Source organism: Pogona vitticeps, chromosome 3 (genome assembly GCF_051106095.1).
Source record: "Pogona vitticeps strain Pit_001003342236 chromosome 3, PviZW2.1, whole genome shotgun sequence".
In the NCBI taxonomy this organism is placed as follows: Eukaryota; Metazoa; Chordata; class Lepidosauria; order Squamata; family Agamidae; genus Pogona; species Pogona vitticeps.
In genome coordinates this window covers 91,339,367-91,363,679 of record NC_135785.1, presented here as the reverse complement: position 1 = coordinate 91,363,679, position 24,313 = coordinate 91,339,367, and the positions used below count along the sequence as shown (strand labels likewise).

Genomic DNA, 24,313 nt, shown 5'->3' with positions numbered 1-24,313 from the left:
AGCATACAAATAGCACAGTTAAATGCAATAAAAATACAGCAGAAGCAGAGACCACACACACACACATACACTTTTCAATAAAACCTGAGGACTTAGGGAGGTAAAACCCTACTGCAAAAGAAAGCCAACAATGCTTCATACAGCAAGATCTTCCAAACTGCTGATTTGTTGTTATGTGCTATCCACTTCCAACATATGGTAATGGAATGAGTTAGTGACTTCCAAAAGGTCCTCTTAGTAACAGCCCTGCTCTGGTCTTGCAAACTAACAGCCATGGTTTCCTTTACTGAGTCAATCCATACAGTCTTGATACAGCCACAGCAAAGGACCTGCCTCTCGTCATCATCAGCTGCACTTCCACATTGTGTGGGGCACAGAGAAGGACCTGCTCCTCTCATCTTAGGGATGGGGCAGGTTGGTATGAGAAGGAGCAAATTATAGATCCCTGATTCTGAAGGGAACTACATTGCATGGAGACCCTCCATAGGAAGAAGCTCTTCTCTTCAGAGCTTTGACCTCAACAGGGGAAAGAGAACAAGAGTGTGGATCAAAGTACAGTATTCATTCATATCCTCCTTCCGTGTGTGTGCTCAGACAAATTTGAAAGAACAGCAAGTATTATCCTCCAAGTCTCTGAATCACAACTCTGAAATGCGCCATCCCATCCCTGCTCTACATATTCTCACATCTCAAAGTGTAGGCACACCTCCACTGAGTTCTGACTCTGGGATCTTGTATAGCAATGGGGAAAGTCACATTCTGGAATATGAGGAATTTTGAAAGAGCTCACTTTGGAGTTCTATGTACTTTTGTTGGCTAGTTAGCAATCTTGATGTAAATTTCAAGGTATGGGAGGAAGGGCCTGTGACAAACCCAGACCTACTGGAGGATGCCACAGTTTTACTAAGCTGCCACCAACCATTCCCTATAAGAAGTCACACAGACCAGGGATGGATTTTTAACAAATAAAAGAACAAGGTTTATTTACATAACACACAGGGAAAATAAAATGATCAAATGAATAAGATACAGTAACGTGGCTTAGTCTCAATCATACATACACTAGTTTGGTTCACACAGAACGCATTTAACTAAAGCACAGACCCTGAACCTATCAGTTCTGGCTAACCCTACAGACACCTGAACCTATCAGGTTGGTACTGACTGACACACAGTAGTACCCTGTCTGACACACAGACTCCCACTCAAGCTTCTTCTCTCAGCTCTTCTCCCAGCTTCTCTTGAACTTCTCCACACAAGCTTCACATATATATACAGTACAGCCCCTCCTCCTGATGTCCCGCCTTCCACTCCCCATAGGCTGGAACTTTCCCTCCAAACCCATGACAGACAGGTAACATCAGTGCTGTATGTAACACCTCCCCTCTTTATAAGTTGTTTTGTAGGGGGAAAGCTAAGGTGCTTTTCACCAAAAAACAACCTGGTTAAAACACACAAAAACAGTTATACAATACAATACCATACTTACTTATACTTACACTCTAGGTTCCACATCTTAATTAGGCATTTAAACATGAACATCTACAATACATCAAGTTACCTTTATTCATACAAACCAATCATGTTTAATAAACACGTACATTTAACTTTTTGTCATCAAAATATATACATAGTCCATGTTTCTTTCGCCGTCTTCATTCTTCAGGTCTTCTTGACAAGGCGTCAGCAACACAGTTCACTGACCCTCTGACCACCTTCACTTCAAAGTCATAGTCTTGCAGGTTTAAAGCCCACCTCATAAGTTTACTATTGTGGGTTTTCATTGTCTTTAACCATTGCAGTGGTGAATGGTCAGTGCACAGAATAAAATGTCTTCCCCAGATGTAAGGCTTGGCCTTCTGGATCGCATAGACTATGGCCAGGCACTCCTTTTCCACGGTTGCCAAATGTCTCTCACCTTTTTGAAGTTTCCTACTCAGGTAGGACACTGGATGCTGGTCACCATTTTCATCCTCCTGGCAAAGAACTGCTCCTACCCCGCTGTTAGACGCATCGGTGTAGATGATGAACTCCCGGTCGAAGTCTGGAGCACGCAGCACTGGATAGTTGATGAGGGCCTCCTTCAACCTCTGGAACGCCTCCTCACAGTCGCTGGTCCACGGGATGCGGTCATCAGTCTTCTTCCTCGTCAGATCGGTCAGCGGAGCCGCAATCTCGCTAAACCTCGGGATGAACTTCCTGTAGTAGCCCACCAACCCAAGAAATGATTTGACCTTTTTCTTGGTGTTGGGTCTGGGCCAATCACGAACTGCTTCTATCTTGGCCTCTAGGGGTTTTATCACTCCTCCCCTTACTATGTGACCCAAGTATTTTATTTCTGGGCTACCCAGCTGCAGTTTGTTCTCTTTGCAGGGCCTGGGCCAAAGCACTCCCTCCCCTGGGTTAAAGTGCCTCTCCCTGCCTTCCTGGTCATCCCAAGCTTTCTTTCTGACCTTTTGAGCTTGCAGGGTCTCTGCTGCTAGCTCTAGGTTTCTCTTTAGGTCATTCCTTAAAGAGTCTATATATGTCACCACATCTTGTGGGTCATCCTGGGTGATCTGCTCCCAATTTTGTTTGATCAAATCAAGTGGACCTTTCACCCTTCTCCCAAACAAAAGTTCAAATGGACTGAACCCGGTACTGGCTTGTGGCACTGATCGATAAGCAAACAAAAGGGATTGCAGCTTCTGGTCCCAATTGTTTGGATTCTCTGCCAAGTAAGCCCTAATCATGCGCATCAGAGTCCCATTGAACTTCTCCGTTAACCCATTACTTTCAGGGTGATAGGCAGTGGTTTCCTTGTGTTTAATTCCACAGATTTGCTATAACCGTTTCATGAGCTTCGATGTAAACGACGCGCCCAAATCTGTGATTATTTCTGAGGCGAATCCCATCCTGGACATATACCCCACCAAGGCATCTGCCACTGTGTTAGTTTCAATGTTAGTCAAGGGTATGGCTTCAGGGTACCTCGTGGCATGGTCCACAATGGTGAGAATGAACCTGTTCCCCCTCTTTGTGGCCTTGGGCAAAGGTCCCACAATATCCACCCCTATGCATTTGAACGGAGTGTCAATCACAGGCAAAGGGCACAACTTTGCTTTGGTCCTGTCACGGTTATTCCCCTGCCTCTGACACACATCACATTGTTTACAGAACTCCTTGATCTGCTTCCCTATTTCAGGCCAGTAAAAATTCTGTGTGATTCTCTGCTGTGTTTTGTTCACCCCTAAGTGCGCAGCAAACATGTCAGAGTGCCCTCTTTGTAAGATCATGGGGCGATACTTTTCAGGTACCACTAGCTGACTTCTGACCCCATCTCCCCCTTTTGAGATATTCCTCAGGGTCTCTCTATATAAAATTCCCTTTTTCTCTCGAAATCTCACTGGGGTTTCAGGTGTTAGCTGGGCGTCTGTCACCTGTTCAAAACACTTTTGGAGAGTGGCGTCTGCCTTTTGCTCTTGGCCAAATCTGCTGTCCGTGGTCAAGGTTTCCACTACAGCCTCGGAACTCCCCTCTGCTTCCGTCTCGGGCTCTCCAATACCCCCCTGAACTGTCCCCGTGGTAGCTTGTGAGCGTGTAATCACTAGCACCCGTTTCACATGTTCAGCCAGGTCATTTCCCACGAGCACGGCTGCTGGCAGAGTCGATGAAATCGCTAGCCGCCAAACTCCCCTCCAGCCTTGGAAGTTCACAGGTACCTCAGCTACTGGCAGTGAGATCACCTGCCCCTCAATTCCTGCCACCTTCAGGCTCTCATTTGGGATTATATACTTCCCAGGAATAATGTCTGGATGGCACAGGGTCACCTGGGAACAAGTATCCCTTAGCCCCCTATACTGATGGTCACGTATTCCTACGTCCACCCCTGCGGTTTCAAACAACTGCGAATCTGTTCTCACTAGTAAGCAGCGCTTGACCTCCACAAGAGGACCATTTTCCCCAGCCTGATCAGCAGATGTAACTGTTCCAGATTGAGTAGCCATGGCAACAGGCTCCCTCAGTGACAAGGAGCTTTGCTCTTTCTGGACACAGAACACAGCTTTTGGCTTGGTTCCACTCAAATCATGAGGCACATTTCCTTTTAGCTGCTTTAATTTCTCACACTCTGAGATTAGATGGCCCTTTCCCTGACAGAAATAACATTTTCTGCTGTACTTGGAGTCTTTCTCCTCTGGTTTTGGTTTTCCCTCCAAAATCTGGTTCCTGGACTGGCTCTGCCCAGAGGTTTTATCAACAAAATGGCCGCCCATTTTTGGCGGGCTCTGAACTAACCCTTTGGAGTACTTAGGGTCCCATGTTTCCCTCATGTTTTCTTCAGAATAATTCAGGTTTTGATGTTGTGCCTTAACCTGTGTGCCTTCTTTTGGTTTCTTTTCTAGCTGCAATTTCTTCTCTTTTATTCTCAAATCCAGCTCCTTTTGCTTAGCCTCAAACTCAGCCCTGATCTGTAAAATTTCTTCCTCAGCCCTAGCTTTTATCTCTTTTACTTTTTCTTCAGTCTTATCTCTGATTTCTTTTAATTTAATGTCTTTTTGCTGATTATATTTTTCAAGATCTTGCTCACTTTGTCTGACCTGAGCCTCATACTTTTCTCTTTCCGAAATTTCTTCAACTGATAAATTGTTATTTTTCTTATTTAGGAATGTTAATTTTAATTGTGCCATTCTAATTCTGTGTTTCAGTTCCATCTCTTTCATCCTCATGGCCATTCCCCTTTCCTTGGCATCTGCCTCTGCCTGACTGATTTCAGATCTTTCTCTTAAGTCTAATTCCCTCATCCTCAGTTCATGCTGTTGGGCTAGGAGCATTTTTCTGAGTTCTGAGGTCAGTTCTCCCGTGCTCTCATCTTGCACCGAGCCAAATTCCTCCTCAGAACCTTGGTCTACCTGTGGGTCTCTTACTTCACCCATTTCTGCCATTTGGCTTCGAGTCAAGGGCATAATCCCCCCCCAGAACAGGCTGCCTTCAAAAGTCAAGCCTCAAAATAAAGCGACCACTTTTTTTTTCTTTTGCCTCAGAACCAGCCTTCTATAGATTGCTGCTGTTCTTCAGCACTAACTTGCAACTGTTGCCAGCCAGAGTCTACCCCCCTCTGCTAGGCCTCTCAGCAGACAAGCTAGATCACTGCTGCTTCCCTCAGCTTTGCCTCAGCGTTTTCCCGCCAAAACAGGCTGCCTCAGAGCTCCCTAATCTAGTCCCCAATCTGAGTTGGCACGTTCTTCTACTAGCGTACCTCCCCGTGAGGTAAGCCTAGAAGATTACCTACGCGCTCTCAGATTGTCCCTGACTAGACCCCCCTTGCTCTGGGCACATTTGCCAAGGCTTTGCTGTACCACTGGACAACTGGACCATTCGTATCCCACCGCTGCCACCAATCAATGTGACAAACCCAGACCTACTGGAGGATGCCACAGTTTTACTAAGCTGCCACCAACCATTCCCTATAAGAAGTCACACAGACCAGGGATGGATTTTTAACAAATAAAAGGACAAGGTTTATTTACATAACACACAGGGAAAATAAAATGATCGAATGAATAAGATACAGTAACGTGGCTTAGTCTCAATCATACATACACTAGTTTGGTTCACACAGAACGCATTTAACTAAAGCACAGACCCTGAACCTATCAGTTCTGGCTAACCCTACAGACACCTGAACCTATCAGGTTGGTACTGACTGACACACAGTAGTACCCTGTCTGACACACAGACTCCCACTCAAGCTTCTTCTCTCAGCTCTTCTCCCAGCTTCTCTTGAACTTCTCCACACAAGCTTCACATATATATACAGTACAGCCCCTCCTCCTGATGTCCCGCCTTCCACTCCCCATAGGCTGGAACTTTCCCTCCAAACCCATGACAGACAGGTAACATCAGTGCTGTATGTAACAGGGCCTACGTCACAGACTAACTTGTTTGCTTGCTTGTTTGCATGCTAATTAATCAGAGGGATTTGTTGTTGCCGTGCTAGATAAACTCCACCCTTGCTTCTTCCCTCCTCCTCCTCCCCACGTGTTTTGAGAGACTCCATTTTTGTCCCAGACCCTTTTTCACCTTGATGCTAGATCTCCAGGCTGGATCTCTGAACCCTGGAGATCCTCCCAGCCACATGGGCTGCGGAAACAAACCTTGTTTTTACTATTTTCCTTTCTATCAACTTTAAGCCTAATGAGTGCCTGCTTTAGAAAAGGATGTTTATGTAAGTAAAATACACAGACCTTTTATACTTAAAGATCACCTCCTGAGTCTTATTTTCTAAAGTGCTAGGCTTTGGTGAGGGTGGATACCAAGAACAATTGGGTAAAGAAGGGGACTTCTACAGCTACAGTGGTGCCCCGCTTGACGCTTACCCCGCATGACTTTGAAATCACTTTATGATGATTTTTTTGCGATCGCTATTGCGGTCGCAAAACAATGGTTCCAATGGGGTGTTTTCGCTTGACGTCGATTAGGAGTCTGCTTCGCGAACCATTTAGGTCTTCCACTTTTCCTAAACAACGATTTTTTCAGTTCTGCAAAATGGCTTCCCTTCGTAAAATGGCTTCCCTCCCTTCCCAAAATGGCTGTTTTCTGGACTCCTGCTTCGGAAGACAGTGATTTTAAACAGCTGATCGGTGGTTCTCTATGGGCAATCTTCGCTGGACGATGAAGTATTTCCCCATTGGAACGCATTGACCGGTTTTCAATGCATTCCAATGTTTGTTTGTTTTTCGCTTGACAATGATTTCGCTTAACAGCGATTTTCCTGGAACGGATTATTGTCGTCAAGTGGGGCACCACTGTAATTATAACCTAAAGGAGCTGGCCTTTTACTGTGCATTTTACTGGAACTTAAGCAAGTTCCCAGAATTCTCAATACATTTCATATGACTTAGTGTAAGCAAGTTTAAGTGGGGAGTGCTCATTTGTGCCCTTATTGGAATAAATTCCTCTATACAACAGGTGTTTGTTCCCCTGTTTCTCTCTCTCTCTCTTTCCATCTCCTTACAGCTTCCATACATTTCCATTCTATTACCAATGAACTGTTCTGCCATATGACCGCCAATGGCTGAAATATGGTTGCCATAACTTAAACATTTCTGACTTTTCTCAGAGTCTTGAGGCTCCCGGTTAATCCCTTTTATTATCAGGAACTTGTGGAGCCATGGGACCAGAAGAGGAAGTCTTTAATTACCAAAAATGACTGTCACTGCTACAAACAATCCTGAGCTAGACTGGTCAATAGCATCATCTTGAGCCATTAGATGCTAGGTAGACTGGTAGAACCCCTTACCTCTGAACTGAGGTCTACCCGTTAGTTCTACCAACAAAATCAAAGGTGGGAAAAACAAAGAAAGTTACCTGAGTCACATAACTAGTTGTCCATCTACTAAATACTTTCTTTAATGCAAACAGTGGTGAGCAAAATCATCAGCAAGCCAAACAAAAAGCCACCTTAGAGTTAAAATCTGTTCAAAGTTGTGTTTGGGAAAAGGAGAAAACCTGACAGTTCTCCTTGGTCCTGGTGAATCTTATTTCAAAGCAATCTGCGTAGTGATTTGTGGAAGAGCTGTTGCTAATAACAACAACAAAAGGGGTTGTCATGTTGGTTTTGAGACAACAAAGATGCTCTGTAATTTTTCTTCTCTGCATTTCTTTTCCTAAAGTGAGCAATTTGTGTTAGAGAGTGTGACGGAACACACAAGCATGCAGAGCATCAGGTACGGAAAACTCTAAAAGTAATTGTAACAGGCTTCACGAGAAAATGGAAGACGCTCTATGGAAACAAACCTTTTACCCAGAGAAAACTTATTAACAGCAATTGTGAAAATACAGAGGCCTGTGCTAGTGTAATATTTTCTATTAAATAAGACAGTTTGTCATTACAAGCTGTTTGATTCTCTTCTGAATTGTAAGTAGGAGGAGGCTGTCCATTCAGTTTTGTTCTTTCACAATGAGTGCAATGCCAGTGCAAGCAATCCACTAGAGGGAAGGGACTAGTTGACAAACACTGCCCTTAAACGGGCCAGGCTTATATGGGCATGAAGGGCAGGGCTGGCATGCCACAGGGCTCCCTCAACCTTCCCTTCCTTTGATCCCCAAGGATCTTCTCGGGGGAGGTAAAGGCTGAATTCAATCATGAATCTCCTGCTGGCTTTGGTAAAGGGGGAAGCAAAGATGGATGGCCTGCCTGGGGTGGCAGAGGGACACATTAAAAATGGGAACTATGATTTCCTGGGTGATTGATTTAGCTAATTAGTGTGAGTCTTTAAGTTGAATACAGAGTGACAGTATGGGGGCTGGGAGAAAGACAAGTACCTGGCTTTTTTGTGTATGCATGTGGGGTTTTTTTTTAAAGGCATGAAATGTTACTAGAGGACATTTTATAGTGGTTTCACCTCATTTCCTTTCTCCTAGATGTTGCACTCCTTTACTACTCAGGCTGCGACTACATGGTCAAATACTGCGGGATTTGCTCTTACAAAGAACGTGAATTTGAAGTATTTTTTTTACTGACCACATGATGGAAAGTCTGATTCGAATGGATCCAACTGTTTTTGCTCCCAAAGCAGCATTTTTATTTTGTGGAGGGGGGGGGGGGCTTCTACTTTTGCAAGCCAGGACAATTCAAATAGACTTTGTCCCCCGTGTGGTTTGTTGTGGCATGTTCTTATGGAAATGGGGGGAAAGTGTGTGGGTGGTTTTCAATAATGTACGCAGTTGGTGCATGATGTTCACACTCAGGGAAACATCCCCCTACCTTCTTCCCTCTGCCCCAATTGTCATGTGATTTTTTAAAAAAAAATCAAAAATTTACTACATATGTGAGATGAGTGCTAGATGATCCTATCATCTTATTGGTAGGTCATCATCATTATTATTTCCCATATTTACTCCCCCGTCAATTCCCCATCAGACTGGATAGCCTCACTGGCTCATTGCTTGGTTTTGGCCAAGGCTACATACACGAAGTAATCATCCTGACTTTCTGGGATGAGGCTTCAGGCAGACTCTGGAAAGCTACATCAACTGCATTCTCCTGCTCCGGTACTCATGTCGCAGTAGACTAATGGCCAATATATGCCCCTGCAGAGCCCACCAGGCCCAAGGAGCTTGTCCTGGGGGTCCTTCAAGCAGCATAGGCTGAGCCGGGGACACACCACACCTTATCACTTCAAGGTGAGGCATCCACAGCCACTTAGACAAAGCACCAGACCTCAGAGCCAGACCTTGTTGGCAGAGTACACTGAGAGGTCACCTGTTCTGCCAACATTTCAGCCTGGATACCTCTGGCGAGAGCAGCCGCCACCACTTTGTACTACTTTCTGCAGGGACAGCGGGGGCCATAATCCTGGGGCTGCTCACCTCTCATTCAAAGGCATCAGGAGAGCTCAAGGTGCAGCCAAAGATACTGAAAGTGAAAGTTGAAGCTACCGGAAACCTGTGGTTCTTTGTCCAATAATTCAGCTGCTTTTCCTGGCAGGGAAAGTAAAGCCGCTCCGTCTCACTCACACTTTGCTATATCTTGAAGTCAGGTCTTTTCAATATATAGGACAGGTTGCGTTTGCTTTGCCACCAAATCAGCTACATTCTTCACTTTGATGGCAAATAAATAGGCACTTGGCTTAATATGACAGCATTTCTCTTGTGAACTCCCTACTCACATCCCCCACATCAGCTGGAAGCCTGCAGGGGCTGGCATTCTCTCGGAAAAAACACACAGTTGGCTATTTTTCATCTTGGCATATTACCACTCCAAGCCCAATCCACTAGTTTTTAGCTTCTGAAATGATATGTGCTTATAATTGGGGCCTATATGTAGGTCAACACCAACTCTTGGGTCCCGGGAGCAAGGGGGAATGTTGCTTGAGCAATAAAGCACTCCACCAACCTCTGCTACCCCTCCCCTGCCCAATCTTCCCCAGCTTCACGTTGACAACCTGTTTGGATTCAGCAGCGCAATTGTGATGCAGGGACAACGTTTTCCAGCCTGGCATCTGCAAGGCTGTGAAACCCTCCAAACTGCACAGGTTTGTTTGTCAGACAGAAGCATAAAAACAGCAGCAGTCTGTCTTGCTGATTTTTTTGAGTGTTGTTGTTATTGTTGTTTAATGAGGGGAAGATGAAATTGTTTCTCCAGTTTTACCAGGGAGTCCAAAACAACTTGCCTCAAAGTTATGCCGAGGTAGTACTTCAATTGTGAGTCATGATTTTATAGGAAACTCACCCTCCCCAAAATGCAACAACAACAAAAAAATCCACACACACAGACACACACACACACACACAAAACAAAAAAACAAAACAAAACCACAGACTCAAAAAAAAAAAGCTTTGCAAAATTAAGAGTGGCCTGCTGCAGTAGATGAAAAGGGCTCCATCTTTCTTTGGAATTGTTAGAGTTTCCTGAACTCCTTCCTGACTAGATTTTTATTCGAATATATTTACACGGGTTGACCTGCATCTCCTTATCTTGTACTGTAGGAGCACGTCCTGTGCAGCAGTTCTAGAATAACTCTTTATCCATCTAAATGGAAATATCCAGCCATAACCACTTACGTAAGCATCCACCAAAAAAAGGAGAGGAATTTAATAGTCAAAATAGAGGACAAATGAGAATACAGATCTATACACCGCTTGGATGTTCATTGGCATGTGTAGATTCAAACTCAGGAGTAATTATTATAATGTACAGAGAAATGCGGTATATCGAACACTGGCGATGAAAACTGACCACATAGCAGAAGTGCATTCCTCTGCTCTTCAGGTGCTAAATTATTGCTAAGCAACTCCAAGCTCTGCTCTTCCTTTCTTCATATAGGTCTTTTTAAAACTAAACTGCACTTCAAATATAAGTACTCACACATATGGTGGGGGGCATGTGTGTAAGTATGTATAATACTGTATATGTATATAGCATGGTACACACATATAGAAACATATATACACACTTATAAGCATGAACAACAAACAGAAGTATTTAAACAAAATGTTTCAGCTTCTGCCATCTTCAGCTGTTCTAATAAAAGTACCGACATACACATACAATTGTACATAGTTACCAGAGCAACTGAAGGTGGCGGCTGAAATGTTTTGCTTCTGTTTGTTAGTCACTCATATATCCTCAGTATATGATTTTCATATCTGTGCTCTGAAGATCTAAAATGATCATGCATTCATTTTCAGTTGCTTAGGATGCTATTTGAAAAATCACGGTTATTGGTGGAAAACCTTCAGAATACTACATTTGAGGGGGAAAGTTCAAGATACGGGAGAAAAGTAAGTAGACCAACATAATATTCCCATACTGGGTTCTTCCCCCATTCTCCAGACTATGTAAAACATTATTTTGTCAATGCTTCATGTGATTTCCCAGCTGCACTAGTTACAGCTGACATTCTGAACCAGTAGATCTGAAACACACAACTTGATAATGAGATCACAAGATGGAATAAGTACTGCTACTCAATGGCAGAAGAAAGCAAGGAGGTGAAGATACTCAACAAAATCATTTTCAGTAGCATTCCCATGCTGCTAAAGTGTATTGTTTGTCTATAAGAGTAAGAAGGCTGCTTAAACCAGGTTGCCATTTGGAACCAAACTGTTGTGCTCTTAGAATAATTCTGGAAGTTAAATGCTCTAGCCGTAAAGATTTTGGACCTTCTTTGATCCCATGTAAAAAGAACTATTATTAATGAATGAAAACATGTACTGCCAAATACATCTTCCTCATGCTACTTGCCACGTCTAACCTAAGACATGTGGCTGCTTTGAGACCAAAGGTAAGATGCCATTGCATCTGTTTCATAGATAGAAGGCAACTGGAGGGGTGGATGAATGTTATTTCTACACTAGTGATGGGATAGAGACCTAGAGTACAGATGAAGGCAGACTAATTCAAGGGTGGTCTGTGCTCTGTCCTCCAAGAGAGGAGGGGGGACAATGAGAAGAACAGCATGGTGTTCCCATTGCTGCCCATGTCCCCGTCCCCACCCCCAAGCATCCACCATCTGAGATACTCTTCCTAATGGTAGGACTGGCCCTGCCTCCTGCAGGCCTGTTCTTATGATCCAAGATATTTATGATGATGGTGCTGGAACTGCTGGACCAGCTGCTGCTCACCACTCCTAAATTAAAAGGATGGCTTGTTTCTCTCGAAGCTTTTTAAAAGGACTTTCATCTTGTTTTCCCAGCAGTTGTTGTTTGGGTGTGATCCAAAGCAGAACATAGACTTGAGCAACTGTGCTTTCAGCATCTCAGTTCTTTTCGACATTGTAAACCTGTCTTGTAAAAAGAAAATTAAAGGCCCGAGTGCCAATCCTGAAATTCTTGTTCTGGACAGCTTTTCAACTACGAACAGATCACAAAGCAGGCAGAGAAGAAGGGGGGGAGAGGGAGGACAGCCAGCACTGAATTCCTTTATATAAATCTGTTGATGGCATTTTATCATTTCCTGACAGTCTTCTATAAAAACCACTCAGCTGCATTTACAAATTATAAAATTAGTTTTATGAGAAAGATCCAGCTAATGGTGTAACTAAATCTAGTGAGCAGCGAGATTAGATGCTTCTTCCATCCACAGTAAGAAATTTATTAGGTAACCTGCCGGGGAAGGCAAAGAAGAGTGGCGAGGGAGGCAAAGAAACAAAGAAGTCATTCCTTGTTTAGAGCCTTCTGGCACTTCTCCAAGGGACTCAGCAATGTGCCAGCCAGCGACTGGAAACCTTCTTTGCAGTGATGATGCATGACTGGATGGCTTAGGAATGCTGTTGTTGTTTAGTTATTAAGTCATGTCTGACTCTTCGTGACCCCAAGGACCAGAGCACACCAGGCCCTCCTGTCTTCCACTGCCTCACGGAGTTGGGTCAAATTCATGTTGGTTGCTTTGATGACACTGTCCCAGCATCTCGTCCTCTGTCATCCCCTTTTCCTCTTGCCTTCACATTTTCCCAACATTAGGGTCTTCTCCAGGGAGTCTTCTCTTCTCATGAGATGGTCAAAGTATTGGAGCCTCAGCTTCAGGATCTGTCCTTCCAGTCAGCACTCAGGGTTGATTTCCTTCAGAATGGATAAGTTTAATCTCTTTGCAGTCCAGGGGACTCTCAAGAGTCTCCTCCAGCACCACAATTGAAAAACATCAATTCTTTGGCAGTCAGACTTCTTTATGGTCCAGCCCTCACTCCATATTTTTAAAAATTTCTTGTCTTTTGACTGAGTGAGATATTTCCTGCCACTCTTGACAAGAGGTGTTGCATGTATGTATGTAATTTCATTTTAATACTGTCCATCTGGCTGAAGGCCACTGTGGGTGGTTTACAATAAATACAAACAACATAATTAAAATACAATTTAATTATAATACATACAATGTAATATCATCCATCCATCCATCCATCCATCCATCCATCCATCCATCCATCCATCCATCCATCCATCCATCCATCCATCCATCCATCCATCCATCCATCCATCCATCCATCCATCCATCCATCCATCCATACATCCATACATACATACATACATACATACATACATAAGGTAAAGGTTCCCCTTGACATTTAGTCCAGTCATGTCCAACTCTAGGGAGTGGTGGTCATCCCCGTTTCCAAGCCATAGAGCCAGCATTTGTCCAAAGACAGTTTCCGTGGTCACGTGGCCAGCATGACTAGACACAGAATGCCGTTACCTTCCCACCGAGGTGATATCTATTTATCTACTCACATTTTTACATGCTTTCAAACTGCTAGGTTGGCAGGAGCTGGGACAAGTTTAATTTCCATTGTTAATATAGATAGTGTATACCAGTGGTCCTCAACCTTGGGCCTCCAGATGTTTTTGGACTTCAACTCCCAGAAATCCTGGCCAGAAGAGGTGGTGGTGAAGGCTTCTGGGAGTTGTAGTCCAAGAACATCTGGAGGCCCAAGGTTGGGGACCACTGGTGTATACTATTATAATACAGTATGCCTGTTTGTATGCATTTGTTACAAATTAGGACTTCGGTGGCACACACACCCCTTTCCAAACCACCACCACCACCTGGACACATGCCCACAGATCTCAGCAAGTTTCTGGTATTTCATTTCCAATGGCAGACCCCCAACTCAGCTCTGATTCTCTTCTGCCTACCCTATAGGCTTCCGGGTCTCAATATTCTCTCCATCTTCTCAGTCCATTCACAAGGTTTCCCCACCTGACCCCTTTGGCAAAGACAACTTTCCATGCTAAAAAAAAAGCTAGGCAAGAGAACAGGGCTGAGAAACCATTAACCAGTCTTGACCTTCAACTCGCAAATAATCCAGCCAGCACAGCCTGGCCAAAGTGCTAAGGTAGTGCTAAGGTAGTCGGAGTCTGGGAGTCTGAAAGTCCTACACACTGCTCATAGAGGCTTATGAAAGGGCATATGCAGAGCTGATGTTCCATCTCTGCTCACTTGGCATGGAGCTTCAGTTCCAAGAGAATAAAACTGGAGCCACATCTTTCCCTTTGTGCAGCACTGCAGAGCCTTTCTAGAATAAGGGCCTAAAACTCACAAAGGTAGCCTCCACCTCCAGATTACATTCCAAGGCAGCCATTGTTCCAGAGAGAACTCTCTCCATGGTGGCAAAGAACCCAACTGACAGAGTGGATCTGGATGGGTGCTTGGAAAAAAGAAACAGGAATATGAGAGCTCCTGCTGAACAACACACTTTTTTGGGGACTGGGAAAAACAATACGGAGAACACCCTTATGAAAGCAAAATAGGATATGCTTATTTCTTTGTTCCATCAAAGCTTGGTCTTTTCAGTAGCATTTTTCTCATGGTTACTTTAGGATGGAGGTGGAAAAATAAAACTGTGTAATGCATCAAGGCCTTAAGAGGCTGATAAGCAGCAGACAGCTAGGTACAGGAGAGAGCTTCTCCTGATTTAATTAAAGTCTTAAAAGATATACCAAAAAAACCAAAATATATTCAACCCATCAGTGTGATTTAAAAGAGAGGGAGGGAGCGAGAGAGAGACTGCAAGTTTCCATCTACTCACCTGCCTGCCTCATGAATCTCCGTGCTGGAAAAAGGGAGAGCAAAGATGTGGCCTCCTTTCATTTAATTCTTCAAACCAGCAATTTTCTTGCAAGCACTACAGTTTTACTGCTCCCTGGAAACGTTAATGGGAGCGATGCCTGAGCAGCGAGAGGAGGAAATGCTTCAAAGCCATGCCAAGGCCAAGGTGCAGCAAAGCCCAGAGAGGTAACTGAAGACACGCTGTTCATCAGAGGACAAGGTTTGTGTTCTGATCTAAAGCTTCAGAGATGGAAGAGATTATGGGAAAGCGCTTTGTTCACTCCGGCATGACTTGGGAGTGGAGACATACAAGTTCTAGCCCAGTCTGAAGTGCGAGATTGAGGCAGAAGCTTTTCAAATAAATCCCTTCTAAACATTTGTTTGGCTAGATGTCTCGTTCAGCAGTTCAGTCTTCAGGCTTGAAAGATGCTGGCTCTCTTAACGCTCACATGGGAACAAATAATTGCATAAGACAAATGATGAAAAAGTTGGAAGAGGAAGAGATCCCCCCCTGGCCCCGCTTTTGTAATCCCAAAAGGCAACAGACACTACGATGTGAATTATAGATGCAGTGCTGAGCATACTTAGAAGAAATTGGGTGATACTTTAATCACAGAAAGCCGTGATATCTCTGCATCTTGCATTTAGTGTACTTTAGATTTTGATTGGCCTTTCGAAGGTAAACAAAGGCTTAATTTGCAAGTCTAACTAGTGAAGCATGCACCTCTGAGAAGGTCTTATGGGAAAGAAGATGGGTTAATTGTAGGTAATGTTCTATTCTTCTTAACGTCCAATTTGTTTGACTGCCATGAAGTCTATAATGCAGAAGCTCTTTCTTGTCTAGTTTTCAGCATAAAATAAAATTCAATGGGAAGGCAAGTAGGTCAGGTAATCCAAAGTGTCTGTGTGCCTTCTATGTGAACAAGTGTCAACAGTGTTGTATCTATAAGCTGGCTGGATAGCTCAGTGGTTTAGCTATCTGGCTGCAGAACCAAAGGTTCAGAATTCGATTCCCCATTGTACCTCCTGCAATAGCAGCCAGCTTGTGTAATTATGGCTGCACAGTCTCAGGGCACCCCCAGTGGAAGGGAATGATCAGCCACTTCTGTATATTCTCTACCTCAAAAACCATGGAACGTGTTGTCATAACTTGGAACTGACTTTATTACATGCAATACGCACATGTATTTGTGTCAGTTCAAAATTCAAATGATTTGAACTTTGATGAGATTCATGAACAGCAAATGACTGATTAGGGCTATAGGAATTGGCCACATTACAGGACTGACTCAAGGTTGGTTTGTTGGTTGGTTTGTGCTTCCTCAGGTGTCCGTTCCTTTCCATGTACAGAAGCTGACAAGGCAGGCCGTTGAATCTTTCTACAACACTGGCCATTGGACATTGCCTCTGTTACTTACAAGGGCAACAGATTAGTTGAGGAGGCCAGGGCAAACCACAGAGCGCATAGAGTCCCGCACGCCAACATCCAGATGCCTCCATTTTTTCACACAGTGTCACTCTGCCTAATGGTGGAGCCAAGACAGCCCTACTTGGTTCCTGATGAATTCTTTTTTTAAAAAAAGTAAAGAAAGGAACAGAGCTTGTCATGTGTCTCACAGACTACTGCCAACCACCCACAATACCTATATTGCTGGACATTTCTTTGTTTGTTTGTTTGTCTGTTTGTTTGTTTCACTTCTACCTGCCCATATAGACCAAAGGTCTACTCTTGTGCTAGCCTTAATTTAAATAGCATTTCCATGTATCTCTGTGTGCTTATATACTAAAGTAAGCTGGGGTGGGTGGACCACAATAGTACTAGTAATTTAAGTCACTATTTGGCAGGATATGCAAAGAGATTCATATAAGCTAATTTTTAAAGCATTGCCTGACCATTTGGAGATAAAATTTCATTGCAAAAGATCACAAGACACCTGCAATCAATTCATAAATAGCTAAGTAAATTATTCAGTGCAAATTGTTCACTCAGTCTTAACACGGTTTGTTTACCTTTTTGTTTTCAAACAAGTGGCTTTTTTCCCCCATATCTGTAGAGGTGTAAGTGGGACAGGTCAGGATGTGTTAAATATTATTTATTTCTCTTCTATGACTCCCAAGCCCGTTTTTATGCAAAAGCAAGTTCCCTGAGTCATAATTACTCCCCAGATAGGTGCATTCCAGGCCAACCCTAGGATTATTTACACTGACATGAATCCCACAGAGCTGAATTAGATTTACTCCATAGTGGCAGTGCAGCCTTATAGCCCAAACTTCTGCATGTTTATACAAAAGTAAAGACTTACGTGTTTTACCTACACTTTTCTTTCTTTAGATCAATGTCATCCCCTCTGGTGTCCTGAAGAAAGATCAGCTCACAGCTCCAGTCTGCCCTGATCAGTAAGCCCTTTGCTACACTGGCCAGGGATGATGGAAAGTGTAGTACAACACATTTGGAAGGCACCAGGCTTGGAAAGCCTGTTTCAGACAAATCTAGAAGTGCTCATTTTGACTTTTTGCAATATTCTCACATGTTCTTTAAACTGTTATGATTGTTTCCCTCAAACTACTCAAAGTCTAAACTCAACCTAATCTCTAAAGCCATAGGTATTTGAAAGACCCTTTCTTTTCATTTCCCTCCTCTCTTACCCTTCTCTCTGCTCTGTAATTCTATCCAAGTAGGAAAATGCAATGTGTAAAAGAACCCTCCAGCACTATACAATTATAAAATCCATCTGCAATGCAGTCATTATCACAAATCTGTTTATAGCATGCTTTTAGGTGTCAATTTGGGTAACAAAATGAATCACACTCTATTTCATGTCACTGCAATATGGTGGGGCCCTAGCAGTTTTAATCACAAGGAGGAAAAATGGCTTTGATTTTGCAAGACCCCAGCAGGGAACTGGACAAGAAAGGAGATTCTCCTCTTTCGGTTTGGATTCATTGTGCCCTGTATGCAGTGTTGGAGAACAACCATTTACTTCTCTACACACAGCAGTTAATACATCCACCACAGAGCTTTTCCAGCACCAGCTCTATAAATTGTTGGCCGATCTCTTGCTCTCTGTTGGAAGGACATGGCCCTTGCACCAGCTGGGAAGGACAAAATCTGCCTTGGTCTGAGGCTTGCTGCCACCTAGGGGTCAAACTGAGAGAACTAGGCCTGTACTGTATCAATTAACAGACAAAATTGGAGACCATAACCGAGATCAGAAGAACTCAGCGGGAGTCAAATTACATTATGTGGTGGTTGTGGCCACATGTCTCCTCTGGGAGAGGGAACTCTCCTCTCATTTTTTTACAAAGTCCATAAATGGTGTAATGATAGCAGCAGTAACCTTAAGAAGCTGAGAAGGAAGAGGATTGGCTGTAGCGACTACAGCAGTACTATACAAATATCAGTACCATCACCTCTTCTGCCAGAGGTTGGGCATCATCATGGCTTAACTCTTTTGGTATGTGGCGGGTTTATTAAGTGACAGGGTGTTGTATCAAAACTGGTCCCCCAAGGCATTTCAAGCCAGCAGGTTCTTCTCCTTCCTGCGCTTATTGCCTATTTATTTTTACATTGAATGATCTGTATTTTTCATTTTGCACTATGTGACCTAAGTACAGTATTTTATTTTTCTGCATTTTCTGAGCTTTATGAGTTTCAGGTTTTTGTTTATTCATATATTCCACCACACATTTATTGATCTATCTATATCATAATGTGTAAAGGAATATTATAGCAGTCGTGGTAATCCAGAATCTAGACAGGCTGACTGAGATATTTTCAGAGCTGTAGTCCAATAAAATAAAATATAATAAATTGCCCTAAGCTCTGATTCTTCTAAGGTCACTGTGAGCTGGGATAGACTGAGGAATTTCCAGCCGCCACTTTGAACCAGGGCACATCCACTATGGCTGCACTTCAGGACTGAAGAGCCCCACAGCCCAGACCCCTCACTGAACATCCACAGAGTAGCAACTTATGCCTGCAGTGACAAGCAGGCCCCACTTCATCGCCTTCTAGGGTCCACCAGACCTGGCTGTTCACAGGAAGGAAGGAAGGAAGGAAGGAAGGAAGGAAGGAAGGAAGGAAGGAAGGAAGGAAGGAAGGAAGGAAGGAAGGAAGGAAGGAAGGAAGGAAGGAAGGAAGGAAAGGCAGCTGTTACAATTCCTTGCCTCCTTTTGCTGCTGGTTTCAAGGGGATCTCATTTGTTTCAGGGCTTCAGCAACCTCAAAAACTACACTTCCCATCATGCCTTGCTTCTCGGGACCTCCACTTAAGATCAGCAATCAAAGAAGAGTGAGGTGCTTAGTGAGTAGAGTGGCTGCCTTTCTTTTCTCTCTTGTGGTGCATGCTGCTGGAGATTTTCCTTTCCTTTTTGAGAATCCAGAGGTTTGCAGTGAAGGTGGTTGATCATGGATCGGGGATGGGGTGGGGGATGCTACAGGGCACTTTACGTCCTGAGGCAGATGGGTGAGCTTGGACTGTGTGGTTGGCTGCCTTTATCTCAACCCTTTAAAGGAGGATCAGCAGAGGACAGGGCAATCGCTGTGATTTGCCTGCTAAATTTGCCACATGCTGAAATGTTTTTGAGTTGGTCTGAAAGATAAGGCAAGATCAAAAGAAGGATAGAATGGATAAGAGGTTAGAAGCACTCCATGGCCAGTAACTGCAAATTAGAGAGGCTGAAGTTCACGTACTGATTTGATATGACAAGTTAGATCTGTGTCTGTATAGTTATAACACAGATATAAAGCATTGTATCACTAAAACTGGAAGAACTATTATAATAACCATTGGAGAGAAACAGAAGAAAACCGCAGCAACAAGGAAAAACAAGAGATCCATGTGATTCAAGAAATCAAAGGGAAATTCAGAGTAAGGATGCTGAAAGAACAATAGCCAAAAATATGATCTGATCAGAAAAAAAATAAAGATGGGAACAATGTGTTGAAGACCTTTACAAAAGAGATACAAGGACGACAGATTCCTTTGAAGAAGAATCCCTTGATGAAGGAACTGTAATTTTAGAATGTGAACTGAAAGCTGCTCTCAAGAAATTGGAGGAAATAAATGTTAAGGAATAGATGGAATACCGATAGAGATATTCCAAGCTGCAGGGACTGAGGGTGTAAAGAGATGGACATTAACAGAAAAGGAAGGTAAATGCTACTTTTGCAAATCCCTGCAAGGACAGGATGATTGAGTAAATGGTCATGGTAAAATAATCAATATATACTCTTTGTTAATAATTTAGCTGGCATAAGGAATTTAGAGAAGTCTTGAGAAATTATAAAATGGAAGTACAAATAAAGAAGGTACCCTATTGTACTGACAAAAATATTGAGTAGGCCTAGATAATAATGAAGAAACTTTATGGGTCAGTTAGAATGACTGAAGGGAGGTTAAGGAAAGGGAACATATACCAAATAAGGATAGAAATGAATAAGAGTCTGGGGTCTAGGTAAAGAGAGGAATGGGAGATGGAAACAGGAGCAAGACTTCACATGATCAATTTAGGCACACTGGATAGGCTGTACACCTTAGACTACCTACCAATGAGGAAACAAAGGAGGGACCATATGGCTAGGAATAGAGAATAAATATCATGCTACCTGTATTGATGGGTGTGCCTGTTCATTTAAGTCACCCACTATTGCAAAATGTTTTTAATAAATAAGAGCTGCTTGTATTCATGGTCGTCTGGTTGCTGCATTAGGTAACAAGGGTGTGAGGATTTCTCATAGCATTTAACCCACTGTTTGTTCCACTGCAGGAAAAAGCTGGTTCATACCTTTCTCTGGCAACCACACAATGTAATCATTGGGACAAATGAAACAATTGCAAGAACATTCCTACCATAACTTTCTTGGGCCATGTTCAAGGCCTTCTATGGCATCTTGGTTAATTTCCAGCACATGTGATCATTGGAAATGTACCAAAGTGAGCCTTGTGGTTGTCAAATTCCCTGCTGCTGTCAATTTGCTATATTGTGAAGTGGCTTAAGAAGAGAGCTACTTCAATATATTGGCAAATTAAACATTTCCTTTGCACCTCGACAGAGGAAGTGAAAACTTTTTTAAAGAATGTAATAGAGCACTGCTGCAACACTTATATATTTTTTAAAAAAATAGAAAAAATAGAAAAGTTCCTCCCAAAAGTGGAAGGAGACAGCAGGGGGGCAACCAGGGGCATTCCACACACACACCCCATTTTTCCCCACTTGCCTTTAAGGTCCAGTTGAGAACCTGTCCACCGACCAATCCAAACAACTCCAATTGAGCCCTGAATCTATTAAAATCCTAACAAGAATATGCCAAACACTGTTGGGGGGGTGGGAATGGGCATTCACTGTATACACCAATCTCACAGAAATGTAGTGCCAATGACTGCAAATTACATGACCATCATATTAATTTCTCATGTAAGCAAAGTGGCATTCAAGATTTTACAACAAATAGTTTTATCAATGGTTGTTGTAGCCTGAAACAACCTGAAAAACCATCGGATCCTGGCTGTGAAAGCCTTCAAGAATACATTAAAATGAGAAATGTTAAATCATCTGTATTATAGTATTCCCAATTACTGGTTGAAATTCTGTTGCACATGAGTAATGGGGATGACTTCAGCAGCACATTCCACTGATTAAAGGCAATTTCTGGGTGCACACAACTTGTCCACAATACAGCAAAGTCACATGTACTCCAATATCACTGCTGTTGGCACATCTCCATTACACATGATCACTTATACAACAAGATTTTAGCCACATTGTTGAAAGCTAGACAATGAAGAATATGACAGGAGAAGGATCGATTCATTTGAAATATATTGCTAGAGTAGAGTTTTGCAGATACCATGGACTGCCAGACTGCCTTAAAGATGAATAAGTGGTTCTAAATCAAATCAAGCCTGAACTCTTAGAAGCTAAAATTACAAAACGGAGCCTGTTCTACTTTGGGCATAATCATGAGAAGACACTGGAAAAGACAGTAATGGCAGAAAAGTAGAAGGAACAAGAGGAGGACCTAAAATGGGATGTACTGACTCAGTACAGGAAACATAGCACTTAGTTTACAAGACCTGAACAATGCTATTCATGATATGATTTTTGATGGTCATTAATTCCTAGCGTATGCATAAATTTATCCAGCTGGCTAGATAGTTCAGTGGTTTAGGGCAGGGAGTTCAATTCCCCACTGTGCCTCCTAGGAGAAGAGCCAGCCTATGTGGCCTTGGGCAAGCTGAATAGTCCCAGGGTGCCCCCAGAAGAAGAGAATGGTAAACCACTTCTGTACCATACCTGGAAAACCCTGTAAAGGGTCACCATAAGTCAGAATTGATTTGACAGCACATGGTGATGGTGGTGATTATGCATAAGTTTGAAGCAGCTGGACAGCACGTAACAACAACTTAACATCAACATTCATTATAAAAGTTTTGTATCAGGGGAAGATTAAGCTGAAAAGCCTGGAAAGAGTCACTGGCTGGAATAAGGTAGTAGGGATTTCAAATCTTGAAGGACACCATACTTTAAAGTAGGCTGCTACCTTCCCCGTATGAGCAAAGACCTACAAGAAGAAATTCTACAAGAATACATTTTCCATTTAATTCAGTGTTTGGCACCATATCCTATAGGATGTATGGCTCTTCAAATGTCACTGTCTAGCATAATACTAGGAAATATCCAGGGCACTGCTCAGCAGAATAAGCAGAAGGATCCCAAGAAGCAGTGGGGCTAACTTATAGCACCGTGAAGTAAGGGAGATAATAACACACGTGGTCATCTAAAGTAGACATTCTCCTGCCAACTAGAATGTAGAGCAAAAGTGCTGTATTTATTGAAGGTGTAACTTTAAAAAAAATCCATCCAAGTGGATGGGAGGACCAATTTTGCCAGTTTCCTCAGCAACTTGTCCCAAAGCAAAATGCTTATTCTGCTTAGTTCACAAATCTACAGACAACTTGGTGGGGGGAGGGCTATATTTTTAATGTTAACATCTAAATAAAATATATTAAGGGCCGAGTCCCAAATCTCTCTGCTCTTAATCCACTCTTTCCCCTTGCAAATAGTGTAGAGATATAGATGGGGCCCTATATAGAATCCATGCTTTGCCTTTCTAGACGCATTTTTAAGTTACTGCCTCCTTTTTGTTAATCCTACTTTAAATAAAGCTGGTGTGTAATCCCCTGGTAGCCAGGTGCATCAAACAGCACAATGGATTATGATGCAGCAAAATGTGAACCACAGAGATAACTGCCACCGTTAATTTTCCGGCTTCTCTGTGCAAACCTCACACTTGACCCTTCTGTTCACAATGATGACTATTTCCTGTGCTTCTGTGTGCTCAAGCAATTAGAATGCTGTCTGCCCAAGAGGAAATTATTTGGGGGTTGAACAGAAGAGACCCCAAAGTAAGTCTATAGAGTAATGCACGTCTTTACTTCTGGCTTTGCAGAAGATCTACAACAGGAAAGATGGCTCTGCATTTCCCATGCCACTAGTCCCCTCCATATACTTTGCATTCCAGAGACTCTCTTTTAAACAGGGAATTTGTTCCATTTTAGATCTTGTTGAATACCAGAGGAAAGGGGGGGGAGTGGGGCCTTCTACATAAATTATTCAGTGAAAAGTTGTCATTTCCTCCCCCTTGAGGAACAGACGGGATGAATAAGATTTGATCCATCTTACAAGCAGCTTGAACGCTACAAACATTTCTTTCTCTCCCTCAAACACATTATTTGACAAATCTCAACATCGCTCATCCAATAATGTATTCACAGAATACAGTTTGACCTGCTCTGTTCTGCATCAGAATTAGACTGTGAGGTTTTCACAAGCCCCTGTGAATAAATACCCTGAACTACCTTCCATGTTTCCCTTGTGACCCAGTTTTTTTTAAAAGCCAATTATAAATTGTGAAGTTACAACAGAATACCTGCAGCTGCTGGGCCTTCCACAACGACAGTGACTGTATAGTAGGAGAGGGGGAATAATAGGGAGGAGCCCCTTTGTCCTTTATTCTGTACTTGAGAACACAAAAAAGGAAAGAGAATGATACCTGGCATTTCTCTTCTAAATATGCACACAGAAGAGTCCAAACCCATAGCTGTCCTGCCACACAGAACCATGGAAAGCGATGCATTGCAGCCCTTTATGGACTGAACCCACCCCTTCAAACTAAAGGTGCTGATATGCTTCTCAACAGAGGTTCCATGCATGCAGAAATCTAGCACACAAGTGCAATGAGTTCTAGCTTAGCAGTTCCCCTGCCATGTTACTTTTTTGCCTATGT

At 43.0% G+C, this 24,313-nt stretch overlaps 1 long non-coding RNA gene across 1 annotated transcript in view; it reads right to left on the bottom strand.

Annotated features, from left to right (window-relative positions):
* Window positions 1–24,107, bottom strand: part of LOC144588439 (uncharacterized) — a 57,703-nt gene extending 33,596 nt beyond the window's left edge. The window contains exon 1 of the long non-coding RNA XR_013544011.1: window positions 15,006–24,107. This is a non-coding gene — a long non-coding RNA (uncharacterized LOC144588439). The remainder of the gene's footprint in view (window positions 1–15,005) is intronic.
* Window positions 24,108–24,313: the final 206 nt, after the last annotated feature.